Here is a 17,460-nt window from a genome sequence, read left to right as displayed (position 1 = left end):
AATTGCTTGCTATACTTTCCTAAACATTGCATTTTTAAGGTTAATTCAATGGCTGCTTTGGATATTATGAGTCACTGAATTGAATTGAATTGAATTGTATTTATTGTCACATGTAGTGAGCACAGTGAAAAGATTTGTCTTGCGAGCAATACAGGCAGATCACAGAGTTAAATAGCATAGATAAGTAAATAATAGTTAAACAGCGGCAAAAATCAATACACAGGTACAGGTGAATGCTAAGAGTTTGTGAGTCCATTCAGTATTCTAACAACAGTAAGGTAGAAACTCTTTCAAAACCGGCTGGTGCGTGTGTTCAGGCTTCTGTACCTTCTCCCCGATGGTAGAGGTTGTAGAAAAGCATTGTCAGGGTGGGATGGATCTTTGAGAATGCTGGCGGCCTTTCCTTGACAGTGGGCCTGGTAGATAGATTCTATAGATGGGAGGTTGGCCTTTGTGATTGTCCGGGCCGAGTTCACCACTCTCTGTAACCATCTTTGATCTTGAATGGTACAGTTGCCAGACCAGGTAGTGGTATATCCAGACAGAATGCTCTCGACGGCGCACCTATAAAAATTGGCAAGGGTATTTGCCATCATGCCAAATTTTCTTGCTGCCTGGGGAAGAAGAGACGTTGTTGGGCCTTTGTAACCAGTGCATCCACATGAAGAGTCCAAGAAAGCTTGTTGTTGATGACCACTCCCAGGAGCTTGACACTCTCCATTCATTTCATCTCTGTGCTATGAATGTATAGAGGGGCATAAGTAACATCCCACCGAAAGTCAATAATGAGTTCCTTGGTTTCGGCGGCATTGAGAGCTAGGTTGTTCTCAATGCACAATTTTTCCAGGTCTTCCACCTCCCATCTATAGTCTGTTTCATTGCCATCTGAGATTTGACTGACTCTGGTGGTGTCATCAGCAAACTTGTAAATGGCATTAGTCTGGTATTTGGTGACGCAGTCATGGGTATACACTGAGTACAGTAGGGGGCTGAGTACGTACCCCTGGGGGGCTCCAGTATTGAGTGTTAGTGGGGATGAAATATTGCCCCCATTCTTCACTATTTGTGGGCTGTGAGTCAGGAACTGAGGATCCAGTTGCAGAGAGTGGGGCTTAGTCCGAGATCACTAAGTTTAGCAATCAGTCTCGAGGGGATAATAGTGTTGAAGGCTGAACTGCAGTCAATAAGTAGGATTCTTACGTAGCTATTCTTGGTGTCAAGATGTTCTCAGGGAGGAGTGAACGGCAAGTGATATGGCATCTGATGGGGATCTGTTTGTCCAATAAGCAAATTGGAGTGGGTCAGGAGTAGTGGGGAGGCTGGAGTTGATTAATGCCATAACCAGCCTTTCAAAGCACGTCATGGCCACCGAAGTTAGGGCCACTGTGCTGTAGTCATTGAGACATGCTGCATGAGCCTTCTTAGGCACAGGGATGATGTTGGCCCTCTTGAAACAGGCAGGAACAGTGGCCTGCTGCAGGGAGAGGTTGAAGATGTCCGAGAAGACTTCTGCCAGTTGATCTACGACTGCTCTGAGTTCACAGCCTGGTACTCGGTCTGGTCTCATCGCTTTTCTTGGATTCACACGAAGGAAAATTGATCTGACCTGTGATGCAGTGACTGTTGGGATAGGTTTGAATGCCATTATCTGAGTACAAGCCCATTCTTATACAACTGTATTATGTAGGAAATCAAAAAGCAATTAGTAATTTGCTCTTTTGAAAGCGGATTTTAGGTAGATTTTTCAGACGCTATATGTGAAGTTTTATTTGTTGCTATGTGTCACTTTTAAATGTCAATGTGCAATGAAAATGAAAAAATTCTAAAAGACATTTCTCATCTTATTGAGCATAAAATCTTATAAACAATATAAATAATAAAAGAAAGTATTACTAATATTTTAATACTTGACATTTGTTTAACAGATTAGGATTAAGAATTTTAAGTGTGTGGTTTATAATGATACAATGTGCATATTAGATAACTTTCACATGCACCTGTTTATGATCCCTGTGAGGAAACTGTCAACCAAAATAACCAAATTTACCAAGTGATCCACAAATGAGGGAATTATCGGCAAGTTTCATATTTTGTAACTTTTACTTTACTCAGAGAACCAATACACAGTAAAAATGAGTTAACTGACAAATGTAATTTAAAATAAAATGATAAATTTCACTTCAAGTTGGCAATGTAACAACCACAAGCATTCCCCTTCAGCATTTATGCCATGATCTACCAAACACTTCAACAATTTGTTGTTCTATATTCACGCAGGGTAGATCAGGAGTCCTACTTGGCAATCACTTTCACTGCAAAGTTTCAATGATTAGATTCCCTACAGTGTGGAAACAGGCCCTTCGGCCCAACCAGTCCACACCGACCCTCCGAAGATTAACCCACCCAGACCCAGTTCCCTCTGACTAATGCACCTCATACTACGGGACAATTTAGAATGGCCAATTCAGCTGGCCTGTACATCTTTGGCTGTGGGAGGAAACCAGAGCACCCGGAGGAATCCCACACAGACACGGGGAGAATGTGCAACCTCCACACAGACAGTTGCCTGAGGGAGGAATCGAACCTGGGACCCTGGTGCTGTGAGGCAGCAGTGCTAACCACTGAGCCACTCTGCCACCCCTTATTGGTATTTGTATCTTCAGTAAGGCACAATTCCCCGGGTCATGAGAATTCTGAGGATGTAGCTTTTTGAAGTTCATCATTTGGTAACTTCGAGAAAAAAGAGAATCCGGTTTTTTACTATTGCTGAGCTATTCACACAGATTTCCATACATTTTCACACATTGTCTTCTTCCAAACTGCAAAAATGATTTTGGTTTGCTGAGAAAGAATTTTGCATGAGTTCCTTGGTCAGTGTGTACACTATCTACAAGATACACTGCAGAAATTAGCCAATTCTCCTTATATAGTACTTTCCAAACCCACAATCATTACCATCTCGAAGGACAAGGACAGCAGCTACATGGGAACATCACCACCTCCAAGCCAATCACCATCCTGACTTGAAATATATCACTGTTCCTTCACTGTCACTGTCAATATCCTTGAATTCCTTTCCTAACAGCATTGTGAGTCTACCTACAGCAGACGAACTGCAGCAGTTCAAGAAGGTAACTCATCACCATCTTCTCAAGGTCAACTGCGGACGGGCAATAAAATGCTGGCCCACCCAATGAAAACTATGTCCCACGAGTAACTAAAAAAATCCTCTACATGATGCAAATTTAAAAAGACCTTTTCAATCGTTCTTAAAAACAATCACAAATTTTCTAAATAATTTAAAGAAATTATGACTTTTCCTGACTGAACTATTGCCAGGTTAAGAGTCATCCTCTACTTTGAATTCTAAACAGACTTGACATTTCCTGGATTAGGGTATGAAAAGTACAAGGAATGATGGATACTACCAGACTTTAATACATCTTTAGTGAAAAAGCTAATCTCTTAATTGTGACCCACATATAATCTGCCACAATGGGGAGAAAGTCCACTTTATGTGACTAAACAGGCTAAATCAGGGTGGAGAAAAAGAGAAAAATACTTATATTGATATATAACCTGAAAAGATTTAGAATTCTTATGAACAAACCTATGAACACATGAATCAAAAGCAGGAAGAGGCCATTCATCCCCTTCTGCCACCCTTTGCATACAGGAATGTTTCCTAACTTCATGACTGAAACTTTTCGAATTCAATTTGAGGCTCTAATTCTGGACCAATTTGTCCTAGCAGTAGACTCCATGCACACAGAAGAAAGAATTTCTATTCACTCTCTCTGTTCCCCCTAATATGTTGAAAACTGCATTCTCTTTAAACTTTTGAAGTCCAGAAATAAAATTCTAATTTGTGTAATCTCTCTCATAATTTAACCTTTGGACTCCAGGTATTATTCAAGTGATTCTATGCTGACCAAGCCAATATAATGTTTTAGGATGCAGTCGTCAGAATTGCTTAGAGTAGCCCAGGTGAGGTTTAACTTTGTCCATCTGAAGTATGAATTTGAATCATTTGTATTCTAGTCCCTAGATGTAAAGACTAACATTTCATTAGTCATTTTGATAATTTCATGTATCTGTTCATGACATTTTTAGGGTCTATGTATTTACGCTTTTTGCTTCAATTACAGTTTGTCAACTGTACAATTTCATTTACATATAAGCTGGTGTCATGTGGTTCTACTTTCTGCTATTGATTTGTGAAAAGTCAAGTTGACTGAAAATTTTATTGGGCTGGGTTGTCATATTTTTTAAAGAATTATATAATTGAATTAATTTTTTTAAAGATTTTGAATAGAAATAGGTCCTGTGCATCCTTGATTTCTCTCTCTCACCTGCTTCTCTTTCCTTTGTATACACTTGGTAACACCAAACCTTTTCTGAAGTTGCAGATATTTATGAGATACTACTTTTCATCATTGATGTGCTGCGTTGTTTCTAACGCATACTCTAACTCAATGATTCTGAGATGGATAAATCTCCTGTAAATATGCTTTCTCAGGCCAATTGCAGTGTCCACAAATTCACACACACTGCAGTTCAAACCACATTTCAGTCTACAGTATTTATCACCTTTTAATTTACTTTTTATTGTATTTTAAAATTAGTTTTCAAATTTTGCTCGAACTTGCATGACTCCTTATACTCTGGATAAGCAAAATTAAATGCATTTTGCTGCAAGGTAAAACATAGGTCGTTCTGCTATAATGCGCGTTTTGTTAACGCAAATTTGCTATAATGCAAATGATTATTTGGGGACACTGTTTCTATCGTGCAAACTTTTAAAACGTGTATTGGTTATGACACGACTCTGATCCCATCAGTTTAAATGGTGTTGCTATTGTACAATTTTCTTATAATACGGGATTGCACGAGAACTGAACTACTGCGTGATAGCAGAACTGACTGTACATAAAGACATGGACTGAAGGCAGAAAAGAAGACACTCAATTGTTACTATTCTGGTTCACATCAGCAGATACGCTTATTTTACAGATTTTTGTGAATTGCACTCTGTTTTGGAAATCCTCACATCATTTACTCTCTTAATGAATTGTTTGGAATGGCAAAAAGATTTTAAATTTAAAAAATATTAAAGTACTGGAGAAACTCAACAAGTCTGGCAACACCTGTGGAGAGAGAAACAGAGTTAATGTTTTGAGTTCAATGTGACTTTCCTTGGAACTCACAAAACAATTCACAGTCAGATTGGCAAATGACTTTAATCCCACTACATCCAATGTCATCATAAAATGGGATTTGAAACTAGGATTCCAGTCTACTCTATACTGCAGACTTTTGTAAGAAAATTGAGTTAGCCCTCGTTTCATGGCAAGTAATTGCCAGTGTAAAACCAACAAGATTATATAAGGACCCTCAGTGGTCCTGTCTCCTTCCTGCTTTATGAACAGGTACCCGAGGAAGATGATTTAAAGCAGTCATGTCTTGCAATCCTGAGAGCAACACAACTTAAGGACATTCCAGCAGGAAAATAAATCCAAGCACATGAATTAGATTTGTGAAGGTAAAGAAGTCAAAAGTATTCTATTGTGGTACTCATGAATCCATTGTCAATTGTTAGAACAAACTATTTGGTTCGCTAATGTCCTTTGGGGAAACTGCCATCCCTACCTGGTCTGGCCTACTGTGACTCTAGACCCACAGCAATGTAATTGACTCTTAACTGCCACCTGGGTGCTGACCTAGCCAGTGACATCCTCATCCTATGAATGAATAAAGCAAAATCATAGCATACAAAACTGAAAGTAAAGTTATCATGTTGGATTGGGACATTGGGTTTGGACTGCAGACTTGGCCTGGAACTACTACATACTCGAGGATGGACAGATATTCTGTGAACTCATCTGCATTGCTCATGTGCTATTCTTGATTGAGGGGTTCGTCTTTTTTTTGTCACTGTCTATTTTCTAATATTCAAACTTTGGATGTGTGTGAGTTCTGTAACTTATTTATAGTGCTATAATTGAAGCTTATTCAATAACGAGGAAATGCGCTCACATTTTATTGCACAAGTTCTTCAAATATTATTTCATAAAATGGCTTTTATAGGAAAATGAAGAAAACTCATAAGGCCCAGAAAATCAATTTGGTTAGAAGATATTAAACTGAAGTCTTGTGCAGCCAACTGCGACCCATCAGTACATTGTAAACACTGTTACCAGGAAGACTCCATTAAATTTATCCAGTTGGTAGGTCAACTATTGGCCTGCAGGCTGCAATGTGAGACCAAAGTATCAGGAGCTGGAGTTACCTGTATATTGTGCAACATAAAGGCCAATTTTGATTTAAAGAAGTTTTAAATTGAAGCTGCTGGTGGGAGATGACATTCATTGTGATAAATACGTTACAGTTAATAAAGCTCATGAAAATATATGAAAGGCATCTTTCACTCTGCTTTAGCTTCAGGCAGTTCACTAAAAGCTGGAAACTGACACATTGATGTCTATTATTGGAAAGTAAATCAATCACTTTCCCCTTATGTATTTCTGTTTGGAGAGGAATGGCTTCCCTTACTTTATATATTTGTCAGATATGCCAACATTTCAGGTAGACAACATTTAAGACCAGTGGGTATTTTGATACACAGCACAAAATCTTTGGTAAATCTATGTTTGGAGGGAAAATTTGTATTTTCAGATCTTGGAAAAGTGCTCTTCTTTACATCAAGTGGACAGAAAAATATGATAAAAGTTGATACCATATATACTGTGCAAAAGTCAATTTTTAAAGCAATTTTTAGGATAAATGTTGTGGACTCAACCATTACTTGATATTACTTTGATGTTGCAACAGTGGCTAAAGCATTGACAGATTTTGGTCATGATGCCTTTTGTGAAGCAAATACATCATATTGCTAAAATTGGGATACCCCTTAAAACCCTAATCATGGATATTAGTTTATGCTTTTGGTCCACATTGAATAATATTTAGATAGTTCTTCAGGTAATTAACTTGTAGCCTGGTTTATTGTAGCAAGGGTTTCGTCTACCAGTGAGTGACTAAGATCTGACTCTGGTAGGTTTCTTCATAACTCCTTTTTATACTCTACACTCCAATCTACATTTATAGGTATTACATCTTTCTCTCTGATACAAACTCTAGCTCCCAACTGCTGCTGTCACTGTTCCTTCATCATACACATTGCTATCTCATTACTGTGTATCTCCCCCTAAATATAATCTTAATTTTTAAATAACATTCTTAAACCATTTTCTTAAACTATTTCCTTGAATCATTTGAATTCCCATCATTTCCCCCCAGCATCTGAAAGTTTAAGTCTTCACAGTGCCTTTACAACTCTCCCTGATTTTGTTCTCATTGATTTTTTTTGGAAGTGATGGTCTAAGTGCATATGGATATAAGGACTGGGTGAAAGGTATTTAGCCCATCAAACCCACTTCACTATTCCTATAAATCATTGTTGATTGTATTGGGCCAATGGATTGAGGAGTGGCAGATGGAGTTTAATTTGATTAAATCCGAGATATTGCATTTTGGTAAAACAAACAAGAGCGGGACTTGTACAATTAATAGTAAGGCTCCAGGTAGTGTTGGAGAACAGAGAGACCTAGGGGATCATGTACATAATTCTTTGAAATTTGTGTCATAGGTAGACAGGCATTTATCGTGCTTGTCTTCATTGCTCAGATCTTTAAGTATAGGAGTTGGGAGATTATGTTGAGGTTGTGCAGGACATTGGTGAGGCCTCTTCTGAAGATATTATTAAATTGGAGACGGTTCAGAAGAGATTTACCAGGACGTTGGCAGGAATCGAGGGGTTGAGTTATAAAAAGAAATAGGCTGGAAAGGCCGTGACTTTTTTCACTTGAGCATAGGAGGTTGAGGGGTGACCTTATAGAGGTTTATAAAATCATGAGGGGAATAGATAAGGTGAATAGCAAAGGTGGGGAATTCAAAACGAGGGAGCATATTTTTAAAGTGTAAAGAGAAAAGTTCAGAAAGGTATTGCGGGGGCAATGTTTTTACACAGAGTGTGGTTTGTGTGTGGAATGAACTGCCAGAGGTACTGATGGATGCAGGTACAGTTACAACATTTAAGAGACATTTGGCTAAGTACATGAAAAGGAAAGTTTGGAAGGATGTGGGCCAAATATGTATAGGTGGGATTAGTTTTGTTTAGGAACATGTTCAGCATGGACTGGTTGGACTGAAGCATCTGCTTCCATTCTGTATGATCTAAGACTATGACCATATTCCTCCATAATCCTCATATCACTTGCTGTTTTAATATATAGAAATTTATCAATCTCATCTTCAACTGGCTTCTTGAATCAATCACCATTGTGTGAAATGATTTTGATGTACTCTTTTGTTCTTTCAGTCTCCAATAATATTAGAAAATTTCTGCTGAGCATTCAAAATGGGGTTTTACTGAGATGGAATTGTGATTGTTAAGTTCTGCAGATTTTTGATCTTTGATCCATAGCTTTTGACCAGGTACTAATGTTACAAAAGTATTCACTCTATGTTTACAGTTATACCAATACTTCTGTTTTTCTGTTTGTTAGTTTTCTACATGTCTTACATTCTCATGCTCATCTGAAGTAATGTTTAGTTTCAGTTTCTGCTTCAACAATGGAATTTGAGTATTTGACCTTCAGCTCATATGCTATGCAGCTGGTGAAAATCCATGACCATTTAAGTCAGCCATGGTTAAGTCCCAATAATGATTCTAAGTCATTCGCATTTTAATGGATTTCCCTCTTCTCCCAGTCTTTCCATTGTGAGTGAAATGGGGAACACAATTGATTCCATATGGTTCCAAATTCCTGATTCCATATCCTTCTTCATATTTCTTAAAATATTTGTTCACACATTCTCCAGAGACACAATTGATCAAGCTGAAACTCAAGATGTAGCGCTTATTACAGAAGTGAAAGTATTTTCATCAGGACCCACCAGTTTGTGAGAAAGACAATAAGAAATCAGAAAGCACAAATGGAAGATGTTGAGTGTACCCAGATGTGAAAACTTTGCTAAGACGGTTGGTCATGATATAGCTCAGCAAGTAGATCTTAAGGAAGTACCATGATCAGAAGAAGCATCCAGCAAATATTGGATAGTCTTCCAGTCCTAAACCAAAAATTGTCATTACTTAAGGCAATGAGGGAGACAATTTTTCTTGGATTCCATGGTGGTTATTTGGGAATAGCTAAGTATAGCAAATACTTGTGCAATGAATAGCCAATAGCAGCAGAACCTTTATTACCATCTACTTTTCCAGTCAGGCCTTAGTAAATGTTGAGACTAGATCACTTTGAATCTAGAGAAGAAGTGTACTTGATCACTGTGCAATATTATTCAAGGTGGTTAGAAGCTTCTAGGCTCCACACTATAATAGCAGAAACAATGCTCAGAGCACTAAATATCTTTTCAACTTATCATTTTCCCATATAACATTGTCAAGGGTGATTGTTTACATGAACAAACCAAAAGCTTTGGTTTAATGTCTCATCCAAAAAAGTACCTTCCCTGGTGCAATGCTCCTTTATTACTGCACAGGAGTGATGGTCTTGAGTACTCATGTTTCTGGGAGGTCTAGGTTGAACTTGATGTTTTGTACTCACAGGCAACAGTGTTATCACTGAGTCAAAACTGGCATCTCTGCTGACTTATACACATTGTGGGAGGAGGAAAGCATCTTTTTTTGTAGAAATTATATTTACTCTTCATAAGCATGCTATATTTGAACTCCATCACATCAACACTAAGAAAGTTATAAAATGTTTTATTCTTTAGAATTAATATACCATGTTTCCATTTCTATTTTGACATATGTTCATCAGTATGCCTGTACACAAAGACAGTAGAAAATGCAGAGACATAAATCTAAAGAATGGCAATGAATACTTTGTTTTATAAATTGTCATATGATGTCATTACACCTTCCTTCCTGTTGGTTGTGTTGATAGAAGACTGCTTTATCTCAGGAAATACAACAGTCCACACTGTTGTTAATGCGACTAAAAATACTGAAGTTGGAGGGGGAGAATGAAATGGAACCCTATTAAATATCAGGATTCACAACCTGCTGTAGATTTGAAGCTAGCAGCTTGCTAACAGCATTGGTGATAAATTATTTAATAACAATGTTGACTCCCTTTCTGTTTGAAAATTGCAATGGTTCGAGTTACCTGGTGTTGGTTACTGCTTTTAATTGGTTTTGCCGCTATAAATTTAACACAAGAGGCACCACACCCTTTTTGATCAGTGCATCCTGATGCTGTCAAATTTTCAAAATTAACTTCAGCTTGATACTGCAGAAGCAAAACTAACTTCCATCTCATCTGAGTTCCATAAAGTGACTTGAGCAAATTCCTCCTTCAATATCTGCCATAAAACTCCTGAATTATATACAATTCAAAGGGGACATCAGTGTTCTTCTCCCACAGAAGGAAGCTGTAACAAGTCTTTGGTAACAAGGCTCTTGAAGGCTACCCCCAACGCTGCAAAAGTAGGAATAGCAAGTGATGTCACCCTCTGGAAAACAGCAACTATGGCATCCCAGGGCAATGCCCAATCACAGATCCAGCATATAAAAATCCCACTTCTAGCCGTGCCTCTAAAATATGCAGTGCATCAATATTTAAACTGGTCTTAAGCAACTATGTATCTTCCTGAAGTAAAAGATGTCTCGCCACATTTACAACACCTGAGATGAAAGAGGGACAAGAGCTGGCCCTAGGGAAATCAGAGAGATAAGTGTTCGTGAAAATAACTGCAAGGTAGCTATGGAGGGTGAGATAGAAGGTCAAAAGTTAAAGGCCAAAATGTAGCTCCCCCCATGGTAGTGGGCAGAGAGGGGGGGGCGATGTGGGAACGGGTGCAGGGAGGGAGGCAGAAATGTCCATCACCTTCTTGACTGAATACCCTCCCCAACTCCATCAACCAACCCCACCCCCATCCCACTCACCAATTCAGTGAGGGCAATGAGTTTCACGGATAGTTTTCCCACCCAGAGGGTGATTGATGCCCTGAAGTAGCCAAATTAAGGGCGATTAATAATCTCCATCCCCTGCAACTGGATTTCCACCAGTGGTGCACTTGGCAGCGTGTGACATGGGCTGGGGGATGGGGTGGGGTACATGTCAGAAGAAATCCAGTAAAAGCTAATGGCTTCCCTACAAATTCAAGGGGCAGGGGCACTCCTGATCCGACACCCTTGGACCAACCATCTTCTGCTGCCACATACTTGTATCCCTCCATCATAAGGTTAGAGGTGCAGATAATTATTGATGATTGCACATTGTTCAGCACCATTTCCAACTCCTCAGATACTGAAGAATTCATTGTCTGCATGCAGCAGCACCTGCTAAGTAGCAAGTAACATTCATTTCACACAAGTGCCAGCAAAAGACTATCTCCAAGACAGAATATAACCATCTCGCCTTGATATTCAATGGCATTACTATCATTTAACCCCCAACATTAACAGCCTGGGTAATAGCATTGACCAAAAACTGGCTATGACACCAGGTCAGTGGAAATGGAATTCTGTGGCAAAGAACTTACCTCATAACTCTGCAAAGCTTGTGCATCATCTGGAAGGCACAAACAGTAAGATCAAAGACTCTCTATTTGCCTGAATGTGTAAAGCTCTAGCAACACTCAAGAAGCTCAATACCATTCAGGACAAAACAGCTTGTTTGATCAGCATTCAATCATTACCTACAACATTCTCTCCTGATATGCACTAGCATGAGTGTGCACCATCTACAAGATATGCTGCTGTAACTCACTAAGTGGCTAAAACGGGTGGTGCGCTTTAATTAGTGCTTTCTACAGTTCAAACATAACTCCTCACTCCTATTCCCCCAGCTTCAGCCAATAAAGGAAAGTATTCTACATCCTTCCTGGCCATCTTATCTACCTAGGAGAAAGTGAGGACTGCAGATGCTGGAGATCAGAGCTGAAAATGTGTTGTTGGAAAAGCACAGCAGGTCAGGTAGCATCCAAGGAGCAGGAGAATCGACATTTTGGGCATGAGCCCTTCTTCAGGAATTAGAGGGAGGAAGAGAGCTTCTTCAAGGAAGGCATCCTTGCAAGAGGATTCGCAGTAGGTTAAAATCCTACTCCTTGGATGTAGCACCTGCTGTGCTTTTCCAGCAATACATTTTCATCTTATCTACCTGTCTTGCTAACTTTAGGGATTGAGGACAGGCATGTCCTACTTTTTCCCTATTCTTCTGTATCAATTATTGTGTATTCTATTGCCTTCTGTGTTGTCTCTAAATCTATTTAATCTGACACTCTTTCCACAGATGACTATTCCATTGATAACTTCCTGCAGTCTACAGTTTACTTCCTCATGATCAAGAGTTGCTATTTTTTGTTTCCTCTGCCTAAATACTAATAACCCTTTATTTAAATCTAGATCATTGGCAAATATTATGAACAGCAAATCACCAAATCACCCAGCAATGAGCCCTGCGATACTCTCATAGGAAAGAGCCTTCCAGTCACACAGACATCATTTGGCTATTATTTTTTGCTTCTTACCATTGAACCAACTTTATATCCAACTTGCCACTTTCCCTTGGACACCATATTTCTATGCAGTTTGCCAACTGAGATCTCATTAATAACCTTCCAAAAATCCATAAAGTCTACATCTAGCATGTTGCCTCATTGATCTTCCTTGTTACTTTCTCAAAATATTCAATCAAGTTATTCAAACAAAATTTGCTGACTGTTCTTGATTGACTTGTGACTTTCTAAATTGTGACTTATGCAGGTGTCCAGAATTATTTCCAATGATCTGAACACCACTGAAGTGAGGCTGACTGGTCTATAATTATTTGGGCTAACCCTTCCTTTTTAAACAGCGATCATCCAACATGCTGCCTTTATGCAGAAAGGATTGAAAAATTATGATTAAGTCTTTGATTTAAACCTTGTTTCCTTTAACACTCTGGGAGACATTTCAGTCTAGCCTAATGAATTGTCCTCTTTCAAGTTGAGCAGACTATCTAATTAGATATTTCCTCCCTTGCTATGTTTATTGAATCCAATATTTCACACACCCTGCTCTTTAACTACGATGTCCCTCTCTTTTGTGAAAATAACGTAAAGTATTCATTAATAACCACCTCCACATAGGCGTTATCCTTTGGATCTTTAATAGGGCTTACTGTTTCTTTAGCTATCCTTTGAAACCTTATGTGTTTACAAACATTTTTGGTTTCTCTTTGATTTTACATGTCAATATTCTTTAATTTACACTCTTTGCTTTTGTAATTTCCTTTTTAATTTCAACTCATTAGCCCCTTTTTATATGCCTTTCATAGGCTTGGTACTGATTTATCCTCAAATAACTGTCCACTTATTTCATGCCACACCTCAACTTTGTCAAAAAGAATTTCCTCAATTTATAACTTTTACTTTTGGTCAATCTTTAACTTTACAACAACTATTCTAAAGCTAGCACTGAAATACTTCCCCTTCAACTGCCCAGATTCCTCCTGTAAAACTTAACTTCCCAGAACTGATCATTTCTTGGACTTGAAAAATGTGTTGCTGGAAAAGCGCAGCAGGTCAGGCAGCATCCAAGGAACAGGAGAATCGACGTTTCGGGCATAAGCCCTTATTCACATTTTTCAGCTCTGATCTCCAGCATCTGCAGTCCTCACTTTCTCCATTTCTTGGGCTTGCCACACTAAATGTAAAGATTTCCTGAATGCATGTTAAGCATTTTATGTTCAGCATACCTTTTGTATTGAATTTATCTCAGCTAATACTAGTGTGGTTGAAAATCCCTTTTACTGCTCCATTTTTTATGCACTTATCAGAAATTTGCCAACATACCTGTTCCTGTTTCTTCCTCTGACTGCTGAGGATTCTTTGGTAGCCTACTTGCAATGCTATTGTCTCTCTTTTTCTTCCTCAGTTTAACCCACTTGGCATCATTTGATACTCCACCTAGCATATCAATCCTCCTCACAACTGTGATTGTTCCTTCAACTAAAATTGCAAACACTACACTCCCTTTTTATCCCACTCTTGTGCCCTGAAAGCACTGTAAGCAGAAATGTTCACCAGCTGCCCTTGTCTGTTTATAAGCCAGATTTCAGTAATAGCTACATTATACATTCAAGTTTCTATCTGGACCCTCAGCTCCTCTGTATTATTCACTAGATTATTTACATGGAAGCAAATACCACTACTTAATGAACAACTTTTTGTTATCTATTTTCTAGCCTTTGCTTCCTTAGTCTTTGTCATCTATTTACTTATTTTTGTTCCTCTATTTCCAGTTTGCTTTTTTTCCCTCTAAACCTACACTCACATTCCCATCCACTTGTCAAGCTGTTTAAACTCTCACCAACATTCCAAGCAAAGCTACCCAAAACTAATCCCAATTCCCTAGGAATCTTGATCCTTTATAAGTCTCATACAGCTGCACCTTTAGCTGCACAATCCTGTTATTTTTATACTCACCCTCTTTCTACCCATGTCATAGGTATCAATATGAGCCACATTCTTTGCTTCTGCTACTTCAGAATGCCTGTAGCTTCTCAGTGAACATCTTGATATTGGCCCTTTGATTGAGAAAGATAAATTCAAAACGCAGGATGCACCATCTGTGGCTAACTAAGGAAATTAAAAATGTATCGAACTGAAAGAAAAAGCATATAATTCTCCAAAGGTGAGAGGCAGGTGAGATTAGACACAGGAGAATGAACACTTGGATGTGATTGCAGAATGTTTAATTAGAAAGTTTGCAGATGACACAGGAGTTAGTGGCGTTATTGATAGTGTGGAGGATACAGTCTGTTATTGATCAGCTGATAAATTGGGAAAAACAATAGCAGATGGAATTCAATTCCAAGAGTGCAAGGTGATGCATTTTAGGGGTCGAATAAGGGAAGGAGATATCTATTTCTAAAAACATTGCACTCATAATAAGGTGGTGTAGAACCCTATAAATACTTTTACTTGTGGAAGACCAATTACCACTGGAGCACAGTTAAATGAGATCCAATTTCCAACACAGATTTTTAAGGTGAGAGGAGAGAGATTTTAAAAAAGACATGAGCGGTAATTTTTTTTACACAGAAGCTGGTTCGTCTGTGGAATGAACTTTCTACATGGTGGATATGGCACAGTTACAATGTTTAAAAGACATTTAGATATGTACATGAATAGGACATGAGCGGTAATTTTTTTTACATAGAAGCTGGTTCGTCTGTGGAATGAACTTTCTACATGGTGGATATGGGCACAGTTACAATGTTTAAAAGACATTTAGATATGTACATGAATAGGAAAGGTTTGGAGGGATATGGCCAGGAACAGGTAGGTGGGGCTAGTTTAGTTTAGGTTAGGTTTATGTCCTGCATAGACTTGTTGCACCGAAAGGTCTGTTTTCATGTGGTATGACTTGATGACTCTAAAAAACTTAAAACAATTAAAATCACCAGAGAAAGGATACTTAGAAAATTATGAGAACTGAAATCTAACAAATACCCTGGCCTTGATGGACTTGATTTTAGGAACTTAAAAGAAATTGCTGAGATAGTAGATGCATTGGTTTTCATTTTCCAAAATTCCCCAAATTCTGGGAAGGTGATATCAATTTGGAAAATAGCAAATGTACTCCTTATTCAGAAAGGAGGGAAGACAGAAAGCAGGAAACTACAGCAAGTTATCATAGAGTCATAGAGATGTTCAGCATGGAAACAGACCTTTTGGTCCAACCCGTCCATAATATCCCTCAGAGGGAAACTATTGGAATCCATTATAAGGGAATTTTCAGCGGGGCACTTAGAAAATGCTTATACAGGTAAGCAAAGTTGACATGGTTTTTAAAAGAAAAATGGTTTTACCTAAATGATTATAAGTCTTTGATGAAGTAAGAAGCAACATAGTTAAAATAGAACTAGTGGCTACATGGAACCTGGATTTTCTGAAGAATTTTGACAAAGTGCCAGATAAAATATCACTGTGCATAATAAGAGCTCAAGGTTTAGGGAGTAACTGTTAGCATGGATAGATGATTCATTGACTAATAGGAAGCAGAATGTAGGCTCATTCTTGGAGTCGTACAATGTGACTGAGTTCAGTGTTGGGGCCACAATTATTTGTCAACACTATAAATGACTTTGATACAGAGACCAAGTATTTGGTTGTTAAATTTGTTGATGATACAAAGACAAGAATGTAAGTTGTGAAGAGAACATAAAAAGTCTGCAAAGATGTATATAGATAGGTTAAGTGAGTGGGCAAAAGGTATCATATGGAATATCATGTGGGGAAATGTGAAATGTCTTCACTTTGGCAGGAAGAATACAAGAGGCATATTATTTAAGTGGACAGAGATTGCAAAATTCTAAGGCACTGAAATATCTGGGTGTCCTACTACATGTTATTATGCAGACACAGGAAGTGTTTAGGAAGGCAAATGAGAAATTATCAGTTATTGCAAGAGAAGTGAAATATAAAAATAAGGATGCATTGCTGCATTTGTATAGAGAATTATGAGGTCACAAGTGGAGTACAGTATATAGTTTGGCCTCTTTATTTAGGAAAGGATGCAGATGTATTAAAAGCAATTCAGGGGAGGTTCACTGAACTGACAACTGGGATGGGAATGGGGATTCATTGGCTGGCCCTATGTCAGCTGGAGTTGAGAAGACTGAGGTAATCTTATTGAAACATTTAAGACCTTAAAGGGATTTGATTCATAGTATGCTGAAAGGCTGTTTCACCTTCTAGAGAACCTAGAACTAGGGTTTTGCTATTTAAGACAGATGAAGCTTTTTTTTTCTCGAAGAAGGCCATGACTCTTGGAACTCTCTTCCCCACTGAGCTGTGGCGCAGAGTCATTAAGTGTTTTCAAGGTAGTGGTAGACAGATTATTGACTAAGAAGGGAGTCAAAGTTTATTGGGTGCAGCGAGAAGAATGGAATTGAAGCCACCATAAGATAAGTCATGATTTCATTGAATGGCATCTAGCAGGCAACATACCATCGTGACAGACTTACATTTACCTACCTGATTTTGTTTGATGATTCATTTTCTCTATGGCGGCACACTCCTGATTGTGGTGTGACCATCAGTCAAAATACAGTTCTCAACCTCACAATTGCACAGCAGTGATCCAGAGTTTGAGATTTTCAAGCTGGTGATCCATCCTGTACATGTGGTTGTCCAGCATCTAAGAGGTGAAGAAGCATATGGAGATCCCAGAACCTGTACATATACATTCCACTGGACAGGCACCCTGTTGTGCTTTTGTTTATAAGATAGTTCAGCTTAAATTTAAATGAAGGCCTTATTAAAAACTTCTAAAAAGAAATCACTAGCTGCTCACTAACTAGCATCATCTTCTGTCCTAGTAGGAAATTGAGTAATTTTTTTTAACCACAGTCCCTAATGCTCACACTCTCTCTTGATTCAGTT

At 38.5% G+C, this 17,460-nt stretch overlaps 1 long non-coding RNA gene across 1 annotated transcript; it reads right to left on the bottom strand.

The window, feature by feature from the left end:
* Positions 1-1,431: 1,431 nt before the first annotated feature.
* On the bottom strand, positions 1,432-17,454 carry LOC122559858. The gene is made up of 3 exons (XR_006314573.1): positions 17,053-17,454; positions 14,497-14,597; positions 1,432-1,620 (listed from the first exon to the last, which is right to left on the bottom strand). It is a non-coding gene; the product is annotated as an uncharacterized LOC122559858 (long non-coding RNA).
* Positions 17,455-17,460: the final 6 nt, after the last annotated feature.

The sequence above is a fragment of the Chiloscyllium plagiosum genome, chromosome 2 (genome assembly GCF_004010195.1).
Source record: "Chiloscyllium plagiosum isolate BGI_BamShark_2017 chromosome 2, ASM401019v2, whole genome shotgun sequence".
Taxonomy (NCBI): Eukaryota; Metazoa; Chordata; class Chondrichthyes; order Orectolobiformes; family Hemiscylliidae; genus Chiloscyllium; species Chiloscyllium plagiosum.
This window is presented reverse-complemented; position numbering and strand designations above follow the sequence as displayed.